We start from the raw sequence: 23,812 nt of genomic DNA on the forward strand, positions 1-23,812 counted from the left end.
TAGTGTATTGAAACTGAAAGTATCCAATATCTTAAAGAATGATTACCATTAACTCCCCATTCACTCATGGAGCTACTCATTCAACAGGTATTTGATCACTGCTAGGTATTTTCCCACAGTGGAAGGAAAACTGTTAAGAGCAGTGTTCCCCATCATGAGGAAGAAAGCATGTGTTTTATGTCGATTTTTAGCAATGAATGAAGAGGTCCTCCAATGATGCCACTGTTTTAAGGAATGACTTGAGTATCACAGCACAGTCAAGGGTTCTAGTCAAGGGACGATAATAGTGATGATGTTGATGAGGAGGTAATGATAATTCATGGCTAAAATATCCATTAAACCCCTAGACCACTGGTTCTCAACTTCTGGATCTTGACCACCCCATCCCACCCCCACACACACTGGCGTTGCATGTCAGATATCCTGCATGTCAGATGTTTACATTATGTTTCCTAACAGTAGCAACAGTTATGAAGTAGCAATGAAATAATTTTATGGTCGGGGTCAACACAACATGAGGAACAGTATTAAAGGGTCACAGCACAAGCAAGTTTGAGAGCCACTGGTCTACACCGCTAAATGCTTTACCTTGACTGTATCTTTTCATCCTTCTGAGAATCCTGCTACCATCTCTACTTGACAGAGAAGAGTAGCAAGACAGGGAATGTAGCCAGCCACACACCTGTTCAACAGCAATCATCGTGTTCATTTTACATCACTCTGAATAACATCAGATCTCCATTAGAGAAGAAACTGTGCCTGGAAATATAACACCATCCTCAGCTTACCACACTCTACCAGAGATTTTAGGAAAACAAAAACCATTTGACTTCCTGGGATCAACACGTCTCTGAATCTGGCTTCCCTCATTAACTCCTGTAAAGTGGAGTAGAATTCAGACATCTGCATTCTCTCTCATATTCTCATCTCCAACTTCTCTGATCCTAGTGGTCTACCCAGAATGAGAAGAGATGGCAGAAGATGCTGAGCCTGGGACAATATTGGTAAAGGACAGGAAGGGGCAGTAAACGAAGTGCAGGCCTTGACAGGATTCTAAACTCCCACTCAGAAAGCAGGCAGGGACTGCAAGCATGTTGGCAGCGCTAACGTTGCTAATGTTTTTATGAGTAGCACCCAAAGAAGGGGACCCAAGATGTAATAATGAGATCCCTTTGAGAATGAAATCCAGAAAATTAAAGTTCAGTTCAGTTTTGGAAAAAGAACACTGGAGTCTCATCTTTCTGTTTGGACTCTTGAATTTAGTTCAGGAAAACTTCAGGCCAGCACAATTAGCTCCCGATGGGCTATGATTGTCAGAGGTAGAACATAAAGCTATATATGATGGCTATGCTGTAGAGTAAGTTGTAAAGAGCCTTTTGTCACATGACATCACCCAGAGTCCTTCCCCCAAGCTGTGATGCCCAGAGTGGGGAGAAAACTAATGCCCATCTGTACTTTGGGGGTGCTGAATAAACTTTGACTAGAATTTGACTCCTCAAAAGATCTTGTCTTCTTCCCTCTGACTCTCCTTTTCCTGAATTCTATGGCACATTAAACCCTTAAACAATAACAGCTTTCAACACCCAGGATGCATCATTAAATAAGTTAAAGAGCTAATTAAAGGGGGGCCCAGCTCCCTGCTTTTCTTGTAGTAAATCACCTGTGCCCCATCTCAGCAAGTGTTTCCAAGCCAGGGATTTGCCCGTAAAATGATCTCCCATTAGTGTCGCGTGTTGGATTTCATTTCCTCTCATGCAATTATCTATCAGTAATTGGAGACGGCATTACAGCAGAATAAATAATTGAACATAAATTAATCGACTTTGGAGTCACACTCAGACTGGAGAGAAGCACATGTGGCATTTGCCATGTGTTTAAACTCTCTGAAAGTACACAGAAAGTGTGCGGTTGCTTGTCATATTTTGTCTGCACAGAATCTCAATGGTCGTGTGCCTTTGTTAGGATAGTGTTGCTGGGACCAGCCATAGAGCCATCAGTTATTACGCAGGTGCTCTATCCCCGAGTTTCATTACAGATTCAACCCCACCCTCTTTTAAGAGGTGGTCTTGCTAGGTAACCTAGGCTCACTACAAACTCATGATCCTCTTGCCTCAACTTCTCATGTATTTGCATTGACATTCCTGGCTCGCATGCCTTTTGTTTAATCTCAAGAGAAAATGGAAACTGAAAAGTGTCTGACCATCTGTTTGCAAGAGGAGATGTTCTGGTTAGGTTTCTTATCAACTTGATACGAACTTGAATTATCTGAAAAGAGGAAGCCTTAAATGAGGAATCACCTCCATTAGATTTCTCTGTAGGTGAGCCTGTTGTGCATTTTTAATTAATAATAGGTGTGAGTGAGACCACCTATGTGTAGGATGATGTCACAGGTGAGGCAGGTACAGGATAGAAGGAGGCCTGTCATTGGAGGAGAAGGAAGGATGGGCGGGAGAGAAGTTTGAAGGAAGAGGAGGAGACTAGGGGAGAGAGGAGAGAGGAGACGGAGAGAGGGGAGAAGCCATGGCAGGTGGTGTTAAGATTCTGCTCTGTGTATTTACAGGTTGTTATTAATGTTCTCAAGGGATGGATGGTACTGGGCTTTGTATGTTTAAGTGGGCAATTATATCTTACCAATTGGATCTAAGATTACTGTGTTGTGTGTTCTTTTATGTGAGGGTTTGAGTGTAGGAAAGTGTGCGGCTGGGCTGTGTTTCCGCCAAGATATCTAGCAGATATCTTGGACTGCGGCGTGGACCTACCGGGGGAAAAAGACACCGTTACTCTTTTTTATTTTTATATTTTTACAACAACACCTATGCAGTTGGTCCCGGGTGGTATAAGACTGAGCAAGCCACGAGGAGCAGGCCAGTAAGCAGCACTTCCCATGGTCTCTGCATCAGCTCCTGTCTCCAGGTTTCTACCTTGAGTTCCGGCCAACCTCGGCTTCCCTTAATGATGGAGTGTGAGTGGAAAGCCAAATTAACCTTTTGCTCCCAAAGCTGTTTTTGTCATGGTGTTTAGGTCAGCAACAGAAGAACCTAACAAGGACAGAAGACAAGTTCACTGTAAAGTCAGGGTGAAGCCAGGAGAATCACAACTGTCATTTAGCATGGATGGGCCAAAGTCTGGGACTACATAGGCCAAGAAATTTTCCACAGCAGTGCCGGAGCAAGAACCTCCTCTCATGAAGGAGGGCAAGAACTTATGTCAATCCAAGTTTTGGAGGTAGAGAGAACAGACAAATGCTAACATAGTCACAAAGTGAGGCAGCGGGCCATCCTGATGGCAGGGTCTCTGCACTGTAGAAGGCTACTGTGAACGGTGCCCTCTGATCATGAAGGCTCTGCTCATATTGAATTCCTGGTAGGCATACACTTTTGTCCCCTAGACAAAGCTGAAGCAGCCATCTGATTTTTATAGATGACAGAATTCCAAAGTAACTCAGGTAACATATCCTGTCAATATTCCTATCTCATGAATTTGGCCTCAAATCTATGTCATCTCTCACCATATGCTCCATTTGGGATGTGGTGTGTGCATTGACCATCTGGGAGACAGAGGTTATGTTTTATCTATAGACTTCATCCCAACATCTAATGTGATGTTGTACATGTAATACCTGCATTTGATTCCCACTATTTGGAGCAGTAATGTTCTGTAAAGTCACTATAAACTCTGGGTTCAGGCACACTGGACCAAGGCATGATACATGATAGAATCCCATGAGTCTCAACATTTTCACCACATGATCAATTCACAATCGTATACCAATGTGTTTCTGCTTATAGATACATCATTTAATTTACATTGTTGATTTATGTATATTGAATTTCCTGCAAAAAGTTCTACTCCCTTTGTCCAAATAAAGCTTCCCCAATGTAGCATTTTCTCTGATAGACAGGTCATAGTCCTTTTTATGCTTCTAAATGCTAGAGAACACTTCAGCATTGCACTCAGGGGACATTGTCAATAGTCAAATTACCATAAAACACACACACACACACACAGACACACACACACACAGACACACACACACACACACACACACACACACACAGACACACACACAAATGTGGAAAACCACACAAGATAGACTGCAAAGAGGATGTTTGCTTTTTGTATAAAAGCTGAGAGCCAGGGCAAGCAGAAACAGGTCCAGGGTGAATGTGTATGTTGGATAACTCAAGTTTTCTGTGACTGTCTTAAAAATGACTTCAGGAGCACCAGAAGTATTCATGCAGGAACCAGTGTTCTCCAACCATAGTGATTCTTCCAAATGCCGAGTTTGTTCTTGTGAAGACTTTGTTATGAGCAAGAGAAGTTTTCAGGGAACAAGCTGAATTGCTGAATAGATTGAAAATTAGCCTCCATATCTTGATTCATTATCTTTGGCGTCAACTAGCTGTGGATTGAAAAAATATATCTAAAATTGTATCTGTATGGCACATGTGTAGTATAGTTTCCAAGTGTTTTGTTCTTCCAGGGTTCATCTAGTTGGAGGCTTCATCTCCATGGTAGAGGTGTTAACGTGGTAGGCTATTTAAGAGGTGAAGCCTAATGGGAGTTTTGTGGAGATAGTGTCTACGGAAGGATCAATATAGTGTTATCAGAGAAACTAGACCATCTTTTGGGTTTCTTAGTCCCACTAAGGAAGTCATTTAAAGGAGAACTGGCAAAGAAGCTAAGAATACAACTTTATTAAAGTTTGAGAGAAAAACAACAGGACAGACAAGCTGAAAAGCCTGGCAGCTGCCAGGAGGAGGGATATGGAAAGGAAGCCATTGCCTTTGGAGTTAGTCCCAGAGGTCAGACAAACAGTGAGAAGGCTAGAATGTGAAGGCAGCTATGTTTAGGCTTTGGGCTGTTTGGGCTGGTGTCTGAAATAGAGCTAAAGAAAAGACAAAGGGTGATTAGTGTCGAGTTGTGGCTCTGAGTTCAGAGGGCACAGGCTTGCAGGCTCTCATGTACTAGTGTCTCAGGACAAAGGATTGCACCAGAGACATATGGTTAGAAATAGAAACTATAGGCTGCTTATTAAGAAAGGGAAGGCAGTCCTGGTGATAGGAGTATGTTAGGAGCCTGAGGGAAGAGCCCTTAGTCCAGGGCTACACAGTGTCTGTCTCCCTTTAGAACTTTCACATAACCCCCAGATCTCTAATTTTTATTTTCTGGGCTCTTCTTTCCCATGCCATATTCATTAAATGAAGACCAGATGATTAAAGGTTTCCAGTCCTCCTCTGCAAACTGGCTTCCTCCACATGCTAATCTTGATGTGTCAGCTTCCAGTCCTTGTCCTCCAGCCACAGTAGTTCTTATGGGATGCTGAGTTAGTTCTTGTGAGGACTTTTGTTGTGAGCAAGACTGGCCCCTTCCTGCTTGCTGGCTCCCTGTCTTGTCATGTGATCGCTCCCTGTTGCACATACCCCCATTACAATGCCATCTGCCATCCTGTGATATGGCCAGAAGGTCCTCATGAGACCCAAGAACTATGAGTGAAGTGGGTTTATTTTTATAAAACACCTAGTCCTAGGTGTTTCATGATAGCAACAGAAAATAAACTCATTCAACACAGATGCATTTTCTCGTCATTACTCTCTAAACAATTCAGGATTATGACTCTTCGCACAGCATTTGCAATGTGTTAGGTGTTTTAAGTAATCCAACAGTTGTTTAAAGTATACAGCAGCATGCATGCTTGTTATGCAAAATTCTGCATCATCTCTCATAAGGAGCTTGAGTATTCATGGGTTTTGATTTTGCAGGGTTGTGTCCTGGAACCAGTCTCCTGAGGGTACCAGGACTAGCTGTAATTGTGTTTGAAAAAAAATCATAGACAAATGTTGAGAGAATGAGTAAATAGCCCAGAAACAGATCTGGGTAAAGAAATCTGAATTGACTCATCTGCCCACACCAAGTCTACCACCTCTTAGCATCTTGGGATCTCTCTGTCCAGTGAAGGAGGAGGCACGGTTCTGATTAGTCAGGGACTGTACCATTTACAGCATGATATTTTGTTAGGTGGATGGAATACATATCCTAAAGCAGAAGTCTAGGCTCTATACTCTTTTCCTTTTGATTTCTAAAATGTCTGATACTTTTTCTCTCTTTCTCTTCCTTCTTTCCTCCCTTTTTCTCCCTTCCACCACCCATGGGATAGATCCTCATGTACACCAAGCTAGCCTTCAACTCACTATGCTTCCAAGGATGACCTCAGACATTTGCTCTTTGTTTCCATTTCCAGAGTACTAGGATGACTATGTGTGCCATCACACTTGGTTTATATGGTGATGGGGATGGAGTCCAGAGCTTTGTGCATGCTAGTTATTCTACTAAATGAGCTGCCCCAGCTTCATGTCTCCCACACTCTTTACTTCTTGGCTTAAAATCCTCTAGGTTATTTAACCTAGAATTTCCCCTTCAGTCTTTCGGTCTTTGTTTACTTCCAAACTGTTCTGTGGTTTCTGTGAGTTAGATTATAAAGGAAAAAGATGAACTCCTGGTTAGGCCACATACAGAAGCTACACAGTCCAAAGCCTTCTGGGTACACAGTTGTTGATGCTTGCAGTCATTTTCAAACTGTTGTTTATCTTCTGTTGTCCTAGTGTACCAAACCCACTGAGACTGACCAGCAGGAAAGGGTTTGGCTATTCCTGGGTTGGCAGGTGGTACATTAGCCAATAGTGGGAAGAAACTTCTCCTTGACATTTATCCAGATGCCCCAGGGGTAACTGAGAGTCCCAGTCATTTTATAGAAATGAAGGGAAAAAGGCCAGTAGACAGAGACTGCTTGTCCTGGGCAAATACTGACTCAACTGCCTTTGCATGTCCCCAAATGGCTTTTCTTGACTCAGGATGGTGTCTGTCTCCAAGAAGGACTCAGTATTGATAAGCTAACCACTCTCCAGATAATGAGTTGTCCAAATAGTGATTCTGAAATCTTAGTTAGTCAGTTAATTCTCAAAATTATATGCAAGAAGATTGGACAGAGGTCAGAAAGAAAGTTGAAATAGAACATCAGTGGAAGTTCTGTCTACCTATGCTATGAATTACAAGGTAGTTCAATAGGCTCGACTTCAGAAATATGTGTGTGTGTGTATATATATATATATATATATATATGTATATATATATATATATATAATACCCCACATATATGGCAGAGAGAGAGAGGGAGGAAGGGAAAGAGAGGAAGAGGAGGGGGAGGAGGAGGAGAGAGAGGATAGAGAGGAGAGAGAGAGAGAGAGAGAGAGAGAGAGAGACAGAGAGAGACAGAGAGAGACAGAGAGAGACAGAGAGAGAGAGAGGAAAGGCAAGTAAGTGAGGATGATGGTAAGGGGATAATATGAAAGAGGAACCAGAGAGGGAAAGAGTCAGAGAAGAGAGGGAGGACAAGAAGGATGAAGATGGGAGAGTAAAGGGAAAAGGGAGAAAGAAACAACAAAACCACATTTAAGATCAGCAGGAAAATAAATCCGTAAAAAGGCTATTAAATGAATAGGAGTATTGATTATCAAATCAAATGTGAAAAGCAAAGCTTTACTGCTGTTAGATGAAACTAAAGTGGAAAATGCTCCCACGGGGGAAACAGAGGAAGTGTTTCCAGGGACACCGTGTGTTTCCTTACAACTGTGTGAGAATCTACAATTATCTCAGTAAAAATTTCAATTAAAGAGAAATTGGGTTTCCTACAACAACATAAAAAAAAACTAAAATCTTGGGGTTGTTTTTTGGCAAAATTCCTTAAAACCATTACAAATTTATAACTTTTCAAATATATAGGAATATAAATTTTTCTACTATAAAACTTTCCAAACACACAGAAGCATATAGTGGTATAGAGAACACCTGCATGGCCATCACGGTATTTTACTCAAACTTTTTAAATTAAATACAGACAAGATAACGTTTCCACTCTAATTATTTAATCTTAGTCTCCAGAAAAGAGGATTATTTTCCTGCACAGCCATGATAATGTTATCCACCTGGCTAAACAAGTACAACTTCCCTGTCATCTCATGTGCTGGCCACACTCAAATCTAACTGTCTCAAAGTATGTCTTTAAGTGGCTTTTAAAATATTAATTTTTATCATTAATTACGTGTATGTGTGTGAGATAAAGATAGGTGATAGACATATCTATGACAGATAGATGATAGATTGGTAGATAGAGACAGATAGATATGTAGAGATAGATAATGGACTGGCTAGAATAGAGAGAGTCTGTCTCTTCTTTTTACCATCGAGAAGCTTCCACACTCATTAATTACCTTTCTCATAACTCTGACAAAATACATGGCAGAGTCAACTGTAAAGAAGAAATGTTTATTTTGTCTCATGTGTCAGAGAAATTTCAGTCAATCGCCACAGAGCAGGTGTGGGTGGGTAGACTCCTTTGGTGGGTGTCAAGAACATGAGGTAGTCGTTCTTCATACGGCTGAATCAAAGAGACTATGGCAGGTATAACCTTCATAGCCTAACTGCTAGTAACCTACTTCTGTCAGCTTGGCCCACCTTCTAGGGCTCCATAGTCTTCAATACAGGCTGAGGATCAAGCATTCAAGACAGGAGCCTGTGGGGGACATTTCAGATTTAAACCATAACACATCCTCACCGTATCTTACTTTACCTAATTCTCCAAGTGCCTGTTCTCAGACGTAACCCTGCAGGTTAAGACTTCATATGAGGTTATTTCAGAGGGTGGAACAGAAAACACCATAGAGCTGCTTTCAGGGTTTGTAGAATGGTCGCCTGGCTCTCATCTGTGCACTTTAGGGCCTATAATAGCTCCTGTTCACCTTGTGAGAACATTAGTTTAATTAATTCTCTCACGAACACTAGATGCTCAGATTTCTTAACAACATATATGAACTAATGTTAGCTTCCATTCAAAGTCTGTGCTAATAAGATAGGTCTTGACATGTCAGACTGTAGATAGAGAAAACTGAGTTTTATTGAGATCAAGTGACTTCCAAGCTCACTATGAATGGAACAGTAATCCCTACTTGTCCATTTTTTCCTGTTATATTAACCTCAAGGACACACAGAGGAAGCAGACAGCATGCTGCTCACAGGTTTTAGAGATGCACTGACTGCCATGATAAGCAGGTCAGAGGAAGACATGAGGCTGATGTGCATGGCTGGTGGGCTGGCCTTCATCCCGCTTCTGCTCTGGAGCGTTATGCCACACTTTGCCCTGCCTACCTCCTTCAGGTAGCACCACTCATGGAGATTAACCTCTGTTCATCTGGTCAATTGGAGGTTCTCTTTGGCCAATAGAGTCTACTCTGCCTGTGAGCAGAGGCTGGAAATGTGGGTGATCAGCTCCTAGCTTTGGGACATCTGATGGATGATTCTGATGTGTGTCTTCTGCACTGGGTCAATGTGGCTGAATCATTACTTAGAATGAGACCTTTTCTGATAACATAGCCATTGTCTCCCTTCTTAGCATACATATTATGTTCCTTCCTTTCTAGTCGTATGATTCATCTTAATTGTTAACTTGATTGGATTGATACATGGCTTAGAGACAGTGAAGGACCCCCTTGATGAAGTTTACAGGAATGATTAGATGATGAGGACTCTGACCTAACCAAGGACTTTACCTTTTCATCGAATCCATAATATGATTACATCTTTAGGAGATGGTAAAAGGAGGAGGTGGAGTCTAGTTGGAGAGAGTAGTGACAATGGGAGGGCACCCTTGGAAGGTTATCCTTCCCTGATCTTCATATTTACTTCCTGGCTGCCATTCTGTGAGTTCCTTTCCCATGGCCCTGCTACTACACTGGACTGAGCTCTCTGAAATCACATGACCTAAAAGAAATATTTCCTTCCTGCTGTATATGTCAGGTTGTATAATCAAAGGTAACTCAAAGACTTCTCTCAGCTCATGAGCCCTTGTAACTTATATGGATGAGTACAAATGAATCCTATTTTTGGGTTCACTTGTAGAAGAAGTCAATGAAAAACTTTTATGAATATCCATTGGGACTGAATAGGAGCTCTGGCTTTTCCTCTTTCTCTCCTTTTTCAGTTTTTTCTATGTGTGGTTGTGCTATGTGTATATGTGTATGTATGTGTGCATGCATGCCACAGGGGAAGTGCATGTGGGGTCATAGAACAAGTTCAGGGTCAGCCTTGTTTATAGGCTCTCTCACGTTGTCCACCATTGCTTATGGCAGGATAGATGGCCTGCAAGTTTCTGGAGACTCATCTGCCTCTGTCTCCCGCATGTGCACAGGAACACTGAGATTATAGACACATATGCTATCCCTGTGTGCTGCTTCCTCCACCTGCCTGTGGATGCTGGCATCTGAGCTCAGATTGTCGGATTGTATGCAAGCTCTTTGCCAACTGAAACAGCATCACAGCCCTGGCTTTCTCTTTCTTGTGAACGTAATTCACATGGGCTTTTCAGGAAAATGGTTTAAGATAAAAAAAAAAAGTCTGAGTATCTAGGCTGAAAAAGTCTCCGCTCACACAAAAGCTAAATGACCTGGCCTCTAAAGAGTCATCTGGGGTCAGATCTTCCTTGGAAATAGAATGAGGTCTCCAGAGGAAGACACCCTTAAAAGATAATTCACCATAGCCATTAAGGGAGGCTTGTAAATTCTGGGACCACTCTTCTGCTTCTAAAACCTTGAAGTATGATATTCTTACTTTTATTCCTAAGGGAAAAGCTTGTATAAATCTCTGCTTTTAATTAACAACATGTAGTTAAACTAATATTGGTTCATTAGGTAGCATGACAATTTTTACTAAGGATAACGTTCAAGGGAAGAAAGGACCAACCTGATCTATGCAGGCTGTAAAACATCATTTTTCATGCAGTTTAGCAGAGGCAAGACAAGGCCAATTTATTTAGATCGTTAACCTCAAGAAATCACACCATAGAGCTGTTTTCAGGGTTTGTAGAATGGTTGCCTGGCTCTCATCCATGCACTTTACTTACCAGTAGAAGAAGGAGTTAGGCTGGAGAGATGGCTCGGTCAGTAATTGTTGCTGCGTATACGTGACAGCCTGGGTTCTACCTACTAAACCCACCTGAGAAAGCTAATATGACATTATTCCCCTGTAACCCCAGATCTGGAGATTCCGAGGCAGAGATTGGGGCTTCTTGGCCTGCCAGTCTAGCTAAATCAGAGAGCTCTAGCTTCAGTGAGAAGATATTCTCTCAAAATCTAAGGTGGAGAGACATTGAGGATTGCATCTGATTGAAATATAGTCATATAGATGTGTAAATATGTGGAAATCCATCCAAAGTGCATACATTTGGATTATGTACCTCTATGACACTATACAAAAAGCATTTAAAAAATCAAACCAAGGGGACTGGAGAGATGGCCCAGTGGTTAAGAGCACTGACTGCTCTTCCAGAAGTCCTGAGTTCAAATCCCAGTAACCACATGGTGGCTCACAACTGTCTGTAATAAGATCTGATGCCCTCTTCTGGTGTGTCTGAAGACAGCTACAGTGTACTCATATAGAATAAATAAATCTTAAAAAAAGAAAAAGCAAACCAAATAAGAAGCACTGTCAAGAAAGCAGTTGTGGGGGTTGGGGATTTAGCTCAGTGGTAGAGCGCTTGCCTAGCAAGGGCAAGGCCCTGGGTTCGGTCCCCAGCTCCGAAAAAAAGAAAAAGAAAAAGAAAAAAAAGAAAGCAGTTGTAAACTAAAGATTCAAAAAGAAACAGGAATGAGGAGAGAGTAGGAGATGAGGCTTGTGTCAAGGGGTCAAAGGAGAGTGAAAGAGGTAGCGAGTTAGAGCAGGAAGACAATTACCCAGAGATACCCAAGTGACCCTGGTAGGTGCCATCCAAGGGTAGGGCAGCAAGTGAGGATAGGAACACAGCCTTCCCAACACTTCTTCCTCATCCTAACCAGGAGTGCCTTTTTTTTCTCATGGAATTTAGTATTAAAATATTATTATTTTCTTAGTGCGGTGAGTACACTTATTTTTCTTTTTGCCTTTTGTGCTTCTAGACTTGAGAAAGCTACAGTCAAATGCCCGTGGATTGGTTTGCACAACCATTTCTACCACATATATGAAACCACGGATTGTTTTAGAACATGGACATTCTTTATGCTCTCATTTCTAAAAAATGGAACGATTTTTTAGATGGGCTATTTGGAAACTACTCAGATTCATATATTGAAACTCTAGCATCAACATGATAGTATTTGAGGCCTTTGAGGAACAAGGTTAGGCGGGTGGAGCTCTCATGAATGGCATTAGTGGCCCTTTGGAAGGGAATGGTTCACTTGCCCCTTTTCCATCAACAGAATCTACAACAGGCAGTAGGGGGCCCACAGCCCATGAAAGGGTCCTTAGCAGCCTTCCAGCTGCCAGGGCTGTGGAAGATGACTTTCTGACACTCAGCGTTCCAGTCTTCAGTGACATCCCATATGCCTATGACGAGCTTTTTATCTGTACCATGACATCTCCATCGTTATTAGCTCTTCAACTAACCCAGAAGAGGCATTCTCTTAGTACCGATTACCTTTTGTCCACCCTCACGAGGATCCAGTTTTCTTAGGGCTGGCTGCCTCTGGACATAGCTGACATGTAGAGTTTCAGGAACAGATGCAAAACAGGGGGGCTGAGGAGTCCACACTCTCTGGGGTAGTAGGGGACCTGTTCCTCTGAAGCATAGACGGAGAATTCTGAAAACATCTGTCAGGGGCAGCTTCTCTAGCCAGTGAACTCAGACAGATAGATCTCTTTCAGTGTGAGCCACCCAGGGGAAGTTCACTCACATAGTCTGTGAAGCCCAGGGCTCTAGGCAGCTGCCCTTAAATTAGCTTCAGAGTCTCTGGTAGAAAAAAACATAAGCCAAGGAAGAGGCCAGGGCTCTCTGGTGGCCTGTTATCTTACAAATAACTAACTAACCCTGACTTCCTAGAAGCCAAGTTCAGAGAAGACCTGGAGGGAGTCTTCTGCCCTCTGGCCATTCTCTCCCTGAATAAATTGTGTGGAAACTCACAGGAACTAGGTAAAGGCTGAATAAAAATTTAAAAACCTTCGATATTGATGCATTCATTGTTTGGAAAGCCTGGCTTAGAGACCTGAAGCCACTTAATCATGTCTTAATTGGGAAGAGCTGTGAGCACAGAAAAGGGAACCCATCATTAGACAGGACTGCAAAGCAAGCCACGCTAGATAAATATGCCTGAAGTTTAAACTACTTTAAAATTTCTATTGCATTTATTTACATGTATGTATATGCACCGACACATGCTAAAGCATTTGTGTAGAACCTTTTTTTCCTCTTCAACAGGTGGGCCCCAGGGATTGAATTCAAGTCATCTGTGTGGCTTCAAACACCTTCACTCTTTCTCCTTCCCCAAGTTTTAAATTTCCCTTTTAGTTTTTTCCATCCAGGGTCTCACCCTGCAGTTCAGGCTGGCCTCAAGCTCATTACAGAAAATGGATTGCAGGCTCCTGGCTCCATGCTTGTCTCTTATGTCTCCACATCTCTGTGTGCTTGAAGTTCTTCCTCCCCCTCCCTAGTGCATGAGGGTGAATAGGTGTGGCCACCGATATGGGTTCATGTGGAGGCTGAAGGCTGTCAGCTGAGGACAGGGGTTAGAAGCCTTTTACAGTCGCCACTCTACCTTATCTTTCGAGGCAGAGCCTCTTGTTGATGCTTAATATTTTAGCCAGGTGGTTCTGGGCTGGATCTCAGGTTCCCAATGTTGCACAGTGAACACTTTGCCCCCTGACTTTATTATCAGTTCCTATAGTTTTAGATGGTAGGAAAGACTACCGATATAACAACTATGGTGTCTATTGGTATGTCCTTGATTTATAAGGAAATATATATAAGGAAAGACACATGATATAATGGTTCATGTGCCATCTCAGGTCTTCTGAGATAATTCAATTTTATATAGGCTTCAAGACTCCAGGTTGAACCAGAGTATGTCATGTTTTTACATCTTGACACCCATTGTCCTTGCTGGGAGTCACGTTCCTCTGCCAGTTCTTAATTTATCAGCCAGGAAAACTATCTATCCCTTCTAAAGTCCATGTGAAACCTGACTCTTTTCTGCTAGGTGTTTCCCCAGCCTCTGACCGAAGGAATGCTGCCCTGCTTGGTGCTATGCTGTACTTTGTATGTGCTTTCTTTTATTATTCTGAATTGAGATTTTTTTTGTGCCTCTCCCGCTTTGCCCCCCACACCCACCCCCCAGGTAACTGGGAACATGTTTGGGAAGAATTTGTGTATGTTTTCTACTTCTGTACATCATGCCTAGCATGGGGCATGCAATCAAAAGGTGTTGCAGGGTGGCTCTCTAAGCAAATTTAATGTCCAGTCAGTCTCACGCTGTGCCCTGGTTAGCCTCAGTTGTCAATTTGACAGTCTGGACTCTGAAGATGGAGCCACAGTTGAGAAATTTCCTAGATTGGATTGCCCTGTGGGCATGTCTGTGGGGGATTGTCTTGGTTATTGATTGATGTAGAAAGGCCCAGACCGTTGTGGTTGGCACAATTCCTAGGAAGATGGTGCTGGGTTATAAGCAAGCCAGAAAATGAGCCAGCAAGCAGCTTACCTTCAACCTGCTTCCAAGTTCCTGCTTGAGTTCTTGCCCTGACTTCCCTCATAGGTGAACTAGAAGTGTAAGCCAAATAATCCCTTTCCTTAAGTTGACTTTAGAGTATTTTGTCACAGGAAACAAAGCAAGAGCACAGTAGAAGACTATTTCCTGGAGCTTAATGATAACCTAGATGACAAGAATTCCACCCATTCAACTTCTTGTACCTACTCTTGGGTCATTAGAAGTCACTTAAACTAAGTGTCCTTGCTGCCCTTAATGTTACTGTTGTTGAAACCAACTTATTTTCTCCCATTTACCTGCCTTATGTGCATTTATTAAGAATCTGTTACCTTGGCTATCATTATGTCTACACAGTTATCTGGTTTCCTTTACGCCAGGAAACCCACTTGGCCAGAGATAACTCATCCTACCATCTGGGGTTTTGACAAGTTGAGGCATTAGCATATGCTAGACATTTAGCAAGTTGAAAGTTGAAACTGGATGTTGGATTTTGTAATCTAATTCCATTTTTCTTTAAAACGACTTATTTTAAGTGTGTGCGTGTGTGTGTGACCTGAGCTGCAGGTACCCATGGAGGTTAGAAGAGGGCATTAGAGCTTCTGGACCTGGAGTTATAGGAGGTTGTGGAGTGCTCAATGTGGTTCCTGGGAACTGAGCTCAGATCATCTGGAAAGACAGCAAGTACTATTAACCTTTGAACTATGTCTTCAGCCCCTTCTGGTTTGAATTCTAACTATGGTATACATTTGGGAGTATATGGGCTCCCTTACCCACTATGCCCAGTCTTGTATATTCCTACCTATGGTACTTATTCCAGAGGAAGTTAAAATGGTGATATTATCACTGTTAGAAGAAAAAGACTGAGTTAAAAAAAAGAGCAGAGGTAACAGAGGGGATGTGGGAGAGACAAACTGCTCTAACAGTGGGGAGTAGCTCAGTACTCAGCTGCTCCTGTTGCTTCTGAACAATCTGACAAATGACAAATGAGGGACCAGGTCACTCAGTGGTCATTATGTAGAAGATCCAGGTCCTATCATCACCTCACTTGAGCACCAAAAGAGAATGTCTGAAAAAGGACTGAACACCTGCATTTCCTGGCTTATACCTGCGTCTTCCGGATCTGTTATCACTTGTGACTTTTGAGCAACTTATTTTCCAAGATCCCTCAGTTCACTGTGAGCCTTGAACTGGGCATCAGGATTGTTTAATATTTTTTGATGGGGCTAGCATGCAGAGACACATGACAGGCTCAGGGAAGGTATCACTTTATGTGTATTAGTTACTTTTTCTGTTGCTGTCACTGATTAAAGCACAAGATGCAACTTGTGAGAAAAGGTGAGAAGATTTTGGTTCACAGTTGGAAGACTGAATCCATCATGACAGGGAAGGGATAGAGTTGGGAAATGCTTATAGTTGTCATGAAAGGAGAGAGCTGCTTTCCTAAATCTGGGTGATGGGGAGTAGAGAAGAGACAAGGAATGGCTATCAAATTTAAACCATGGCAGTATGTCGTTGTTGCAGGCAGAGTAAAAGGATGAGAATATATATTTGACAAGAGATAGTGTTTGCTGCCAACACACACACATGCAACAGATATTATGTGTGCTGGGTAAAGTGAGACTATTTAGGTATGAGGTCAAGACTATGGATACCATTTGTGTTTTCTGTGGGAGATAAAGGCTTCAAGCAGCCATGGGAGCATGGGAGTGTACAAACAGCTCTAACAGTGGGGAGTAGACCAGGACTCATCTGCTCCTATAGCTTATGAACAATGTGACAGATAACAAACATTGGACAAGGTCACTCAGTGGTCATGATGGAGCAAGACAAACAGGACCTTTCATAAGCACATTTGAGGACCAAGAGAGAACACTGTCTGAAAACCAACCATGTACTTACATTTCCTGGCTTATACCTGTGACTTATAGTTTATTACAGAGAAGCCCTATGTCAAACTCATTAGCACCTGGAAGAAACTGCTATCTGAGGAACAGGATTCTAGCTGACTTAAGAGAGGTAATGTCTAGGCTATCTGGATAGAAACTTCGTAAACCACATCTGAAATTTGGGTGATACGTTTGGAAGGCTACCTGTGTGGTTCCCCTTCCAGGTATGTAGTGACCTTGCAGAAGTAAGAGCAGAATTTCTCTATCATGGAAACTCACCCCCATGCCAGTTTGCTTAGAGCCTTTGTGATGGTTAGTTTGTCAACTTGACATAGTCTATAATTCCCTGGAAGAGAGACACAATAAAGGGTTATTTAGGTCAGGCTAGTCTGTGGGCATGTCTGACAGGGAGTGTCTTAGTTACTTTAATGATGTGGGAAGCCCTGTCCCTTGTAGGTGGCACCACTCCCTAAGACAGGGGACCTTGAACTGTAGAAAGGTAAAGAATATAAACTGAGTAGGAGCAGGCTTGCATTCATTTTGTGTTCTTCCCATCACCTTGACTTCTCCACCATGATGGACTAACCTGGAATCATGAGCTATAATAAACTCTATCATCCATAAATTGCTTGTTCTCAGAGTATTTTACAACAGCACAGAAATGAAACTAAATCAATCCTGGATTTCACACTTGAGCATGTATCAGAATTGGCTTTCGGACTTAGCAAGCATAGATATCAATAGACAACCAGGAGCCGGTGATTCTTTGTCTTTAGGAAGTCATCCGAGAGTTTGTCTTTCTAGCCAGTTCCCAGGACATGCTATTCCTACTGGTCTCAGGATCTCTGAGAACTGCTAATTTAGATCACTAGCTTAGGCTCTCTGGGTTAATTTATGTACCAGACTCACCAGGAAAGCTTAAAGAACAAGGTTGTTTCTTACTGTTAGTGTGCATCTGAAATGTTCACACAAGCTCAGTTTCTGAATGCTTGCTCCTCATCTGCTGGTGTTATTTTAGGGGATCAATCTGGAGTTTAGGAGTTGGAGCACTTGGGGCAGGTCTTGGTGATGGCAGCCAGTCTTAGTTCTATTTACACGTTCCCATCAGGTATGATGTTAAGAGCCCTAGTTAGGTCCACTATCACCTTCCCATAGAATGAAACCCTCTGAAACAGTGAGCCCAAAACAAATGTTCCCTTCTCTTTCATCACCTCTATCATGTATTGTAATAATAAACAATCCCACTCCTTGAACTGCAGAATTTCTGGGATGTGTGATCTAGGAGAAAGAATTTTTCATAACTCAATGACTCCAGCAGGGCTGGAATTTAGCCTGCTATGAAAGCTTCAAAACGTCAAATGTGTTAATTTATTGATGTTTTGTCCATGGGTCTATATTTTAATGTCTAAGACAGTGTCAAACATACAGTAGACGCCCAGTCACACATTTGTAGAATGAATAACTATCTGCTACCAGTTACCCACACCCCAAGACTAAGAATAATTTCTTCATTTGATATTAATCTGAAAACTTCCTGTACTTAAGAATTTGGGTCATGAAATGCTTTCACAGAAAATCACATTGAGGTCTGGAATAGTTGGCTTTTGGAGGAAGAAAAGAAGAGAATTCTCAGGTTGACTATAGCATGGGCTCAACACATAAATCCATGGATATTGGCAATTTCCTTAAATATTTATCTTAAAAAATCCAAAATGAGAGAACAGGTTGATAGTTTTCAGCTGCTCATGTCTGTCACGTGAAGGGCCCCAGACCCTAAGAGGATTATACTTCCACTTCTGATGTGGACAGCTAACTTGGCTCTGGTTTGCTCCCTTAATGACAGCCTTACTGTTGGGTACTAGTTGCCTGTGTGGAGGACTTAGGGCTCAGAGTGTTTCTGCATTATTTATCTCATTTATTCCTTTTCAAATGCACTTGCAAATACATGGTGCTGGTGATTTGAAAATAGGAAACCAATCTGAGTACAGTGTATGTGTGTGCGCCATGTGAGTGTGCAGATGTGTGTGTGTATGTATGTACATGTTCATGCGAGTGTATATGTGTAGGTATATGCATATGTGTAGGTATTCACATGAGTGCATGTGTGCATGTGCATATATGTATGTGTTCATGTGAATGTGTGAATGGGTGAAGTCTTGGGGGTCAGTGTCAGATGTCTTTCTCAGTTAATCACCGCTTTGGTTTTTGAGGCAGGGTCTCTCACTGAACCTGAAGCTCGGTGACTTGGCTAGACTGGCTGGTGAACAAGACCATGGGCTCCTCCTGCTCTGCTTCTCACTCTGCAGTGCTGATATTGCAGCTGAGAAGCAATATACCAGATTTTATATGTATCCTCCTTTCTATATGGCAAGAACTTTACCAACAGGGTAAATGGAAGTGTCTTGCTGTAGTTACTTCAATGAAAGCATCTTATCATAGTTACTCACGCACATTTTACCAAGTATCTCTATGGTGCCTGGTATTTGCACTGGGCATGGGGTAATGTGAACAAGAACTCACAGAACTGACATTGCCCAACAGAACTACAGTGATGGGATTTTATTTTGTATCTTTTCTGTCTGTAAGTTATGGCAACCAGTTGCATTTGGCTATTGGTTATACTGAATGGGATCAATGTGACTGAAAAGTAGAGTTTTAAGAATTATTGTAATTTGTTTACAGGGAAGTTTAAATAATCACATGCTGTTTAGAGTGACAACCACATCTGGTAATTTACGACTAATGAATACCAAATGCTGATAAATTTCATGATAATATAAACATACAGTGTAGAGGACATACAGTGACATCATTATGTATCATAATGATTCTTTCTCTTATGTCCTTTGAAGTACAAACACAAAATGCTTATAGGGATTATGAAAGATCAGGTGACCACCTGGGACAATGGATGGGTTCCCCTCAAGGAGTGATATTTAAGGTCCTGCTTAGAATTTTTGGAGAGCCTTTAAAAATCAGCATGAGGAATGGACCATTACTATACTGTGATACCCTTTAAATTGTCTGCACTATTTCCTAACACTAGGAACCTTCTTACCAGCCCTTCATTCTTTATTGGCTCCATACAACATCATTAAAAAAAATCACATATATCCAGGTGTACGTTATAGGTAGGGTCCAAAACTGAAGGAGAACATGTGATTTTGCCTTCCCAAGTTCGGGTCATTTTGCCTGATATTATATTTTCCATATCATTCATTTTCTTTTACATTTCATAATTCCATTTTTCTTCACAAGTGAATACATTCCATGGGGTGTATGGCACCATTTTCATTATCAAATGACGGGCATCTAGGCTGCTTCCATTTCCTTGTTCTCATGAACATAGCTGCAATAAACATGGAGTGCATCTCTGTCATAGAATATGGAGTGCAGTGCAGATATTTCCAACAGTGATGTATCTGGGTCACATGGTAGATACACTTTTAATTTTTTGAGGAACCTCTGTACTAATTTTTACAATGACTGTACTAATTTGTACCCCATTCAACAGTGAATATGGGCTTCTCATTCTCTATATTCTAACGCTTGTTGTCAAATTTCTTAATAATAGGTATTCTCAGTGGGATGAGGTAATGTTGCCCCAGCCCTCAGCCCCTCAGGATGGTTTTGGGGTTGTGGAATCAATGACACAGACTCCGGGAGTCATGAGAGAAGTGGAGGCAGACTCGTTTATTGCAGGATTGGGGCGTTGTCATTCATCTCCAGGTGTCAGGCAGATTTCAGGATTAGCAGATGTGGAAGCAATTATTATGCATGCATGGGCCACTGTGGGCTGCCAGGCAGAGCTCACTGATTCATTCCTCCTACCAGGTAGTATCTGAATGCTAGGTGATGAGGATGGACGGTGTCTTAGTAACTTTTCTATTGCTGTGAAGAGACATTATGACCAAGGCCTCTTATAAAAACTGCATTTAATTAGGGGCTTGTTTACAGTTTTAGAGGGTGAGTCCACGACAATCATGGCAAGAGGCAGGCAGCAAACAGGTAGGCATGGTGCTAGAGAGGTAGCCGAGTACTTATATCCTGATTCACAGACAGGATGAGGGGAATGATCGGGCAAATGATGAGTCTTGCATGTGCCCTTGGAACATCAAAGCCCACCCCCAGTGACATACTTTTTCTGACAAGACCACACCTTCTAATTATTCCTTAATAGTCCAGCAACTGGGAACTAAAATTTCAATTATTTGAACCTATGGGGGCCATTCTCATTCAAACCATCATAGATGTAGAATGGGCGAAAGGACACATGGGATATGAAAGAGGAGAAAAGTCTGGGGTGGGGGGAGGCACAAGGGGACAGAGCAGGAGTAGCAGAGACAGGAGAGGAGCAGGGAGAATCACAGAAGCAATGTTCAAAAGTGTCATAATGATATCTAATATAAAATATGCAAATAGATGAAAGTAAAAACAATTACAAAAACAGAAATTAAAAGGAGTAGGCAGAAACTGAAGAGTCCTTGAAAGGCTCAAGTATCTGATCACCATATCCAAGCAGAGGAAAGCTAGATTGCGCTATTGGCTGATGTTTATTCTGTTATGCTCACTAGCTGCTTTTGTGGGTCCCCTCACATTGTAGCAGTATTTTCTCACGCCATGGAAGATACCTCAACATTAAAATTCAATGGCTACAGTCATTTCCCATCATGTGGCTGGATGTCATAATGTGTCTAGTGGAATAGCTGCCTTTGGATCCTCCCGAAACAAGCCACAGTGTGATGAACATCTTGCAAAGAAATCTGCTTTTCTGGTTCTTTGCCTATGGTCTGGGGATCTCATGCATGAATAGGGAAAATTCAGCTCAATATATCATGTAGCAATGTAGAAAGGTTGGACATTCCTGGTAGGATATATTCTCACAAGACAGGGAGATGAGTCCTGAGCCAGTCTTAAGGTTTTATTAACGGTTTGCAATGTACTGCTGATTTTTTTCTGGCGAACTCTTCTGCTGACCATGTGTAAGAATTTGAGAGTTTTCTGCTGTTCTCTCTTAAATTCACACAGGACCAGTCTATGTGCTTGGGCAGTCTTGATCGTCATTATTTATAGTGACTGCACGAGGCTTGATTGCAGTGATGAGCTGTCATCATCCCTTCTCCAAAGAGGCTGCTAATTGATGCTGCTCCTGCTGAGCTCTCCCTGGTCCTGCCAAATGGAGCACCTCCATCAGAGCACAGATGTCTGGACCACATCTGGCCCTGAGGGTGATGCTGTCAGCTTTCCATATCCGTAGGCAGTCTCTCGGATGCATCTGGCCCTGAGGGTGATGGTCTAAGAAACAGGGGTTCTTGAATCAAAATCAAGGTTAATCAGAGCCGTGTGGGGCTTGGGTCAGAACAAAAGATGATTCAGATAGGGTGTTCTTTTCTGTGTGGTACATGTTATCAAAGAGCACTTGAATGGGAATCAAAACAGTTGGGAGAAGATCCAAGTCTGTTCCTGTTCCCAGCAGCCTGTTGTCTAACGATCAGTATTTATTTTGTTTGTTTGCAATGGGTAGAAGTGGTTCATTCTACTTAAGTAGGAGCAGCAGCAGCAATGAGAAAAAAGGATCCATGGCTTCAAAAATAATGTTATAATCCTGATCTAATATTATAGTCCTGTAGTAATTTCATTTCCAGAACAAGCCTCTTATGCCAAGTTCCAAAATGTGCCCTCAAATCCTCGGTTACATGAGTCAATGAATGATGTCCAGGGTTCAAAGCCATCTTGTTCTCTAGTTTAAATTTTTAAAAAATGCTTTATTGGAACATAGCCACAATTTTCATAAATGAATTGCTTGCGGATGCTTTTGTCTAGTGACTGTGACAGAGACTGTATGTAGTTTGAAAAGTTTAAAGTGGAAGTTTGATCTAGTCCTTTATATAACGTTGAGCTAATATCTGAGTTCACAAGGAGTCAGATCCCAAGTCTCAAAGTTTTCCAAAGATTAACATGTCTAACGAGTTATTAGTAACTAACCATCCTTGGATTCATTTAATTTTTTTAAATTAAAATATATGTGCTCTGTCTGTCTTGGTTTCTATGTGCCATGTGCACTGTGGGACAGAAAAGAGCATCAGATCCCCTAGAACTGGAGTTACGGGTGGTTGAGATCCACCATATGGATGCTAGGAACAGAATCCAGGTCCGCGGAAAGAACAGTGAGCACTGCTAACCACTGCCCCACCTTTCCCACCCCTGGGTTCCTGATTGTGTACATGTTTGTGTGTGTCTGTGCATGTGTATGCACACTCTACAAGTAAATGTTATATGCCTTTCTCAATTGCCTTCTACCAGACTTTTCTTTCTTTCTCTCTCTCTCTCTTTCTTTCTTTCTTTCTTTCTTTCTTTCTTTCTTTCTTTCCTTCCTTCCTTCCTTCTTTCTTTCTTTCTTTCTTTTTTAGGGCAGGTCTTTCTCTGAGTGAGTCTAGAGCTCACTAAATCAGCTGTATATGCTATACACAAAGCCATAGGGATTCTCCTGTCTCTGGAACCCCAGTGTTGAGATAACATGTGATATTGCTATGCCTGGGTGGGTGCTGAGGATCTGAAGTCAGGTTTTCTTGCTCTCACAATGAAGTGATTTCCCTAGTCCCCATACCATGTATCTTCTCTAACCTCTCATGTCCAGGCCTCCAGTCTGGAATTTTGAATTGGCTAAGACCACAGTCATTCTGAAATACTTGATGAGGTCAGTGTGCTATTGTTGTACTCCTGGCCACACTGTCTAGTTCCTGCAGGTCAGTAGGGACGTGTGCACAGATCATTTATTTTCTGAGGACCCACAGTGGTCACCTCCCTCTATTCTATGTATGGAGTGGTTTTAGCTTCGTGGGCAGCACGTCTGTGAGTTGAAATGCTTTAATTTGTGAGGCTGTCAAGTTCCTAGGTCTGGGCTGTGGTCTCCATCCTTCAATCTGACAGATGACTCTGGAGTTTCCTAACAGTGATTTACACAGTTGCATTATGAACCACATGCAGAATATTTTTTGTTATTATTTCAAGTGAAGTTTAATTTTAAAGAGTGGATAAACTATGGTCTTTATGTAAGGGTGCCTGTGTCTTAGCATCTTAGCTTACCCCATGGCTCATTTGCCTGTTCCCAGGACCCCAAACACACCCCCAGCTTTTTTTCTAATATGAATTCTAATAGGTTCTAACCTAATATTAGTATGAATCTTGTTCCTAACCTTAACCTCTAGTCATAGCAATAATCTCTCAAGAGGTCTAGGCTTAAGCCAATGAGATGGCTCAGGGAACCTCGTGTACGAGCCAGGAGACCGCGTTTAATACCTGCAACCTGCAATAAAGATGGAGGGGTGAGCTGTCCTCTGTCTGCCTCAGGCACAAGTAGTAGAGAAA

This window comes from Rattus norvegicus, chromosome 1, assembly GCF_036323735.1.
Source record: "Rattus norvegicus strain BN/NHsdMcwi chromosome 1, GRCr8, whole genome shotgun sequence".
Taxonomy (NCBI): Eukaryota; Metazoa; Chordata; class Mammalia; order Rodentia; family Muridae; genus Rattus; species Rattus norvegicus.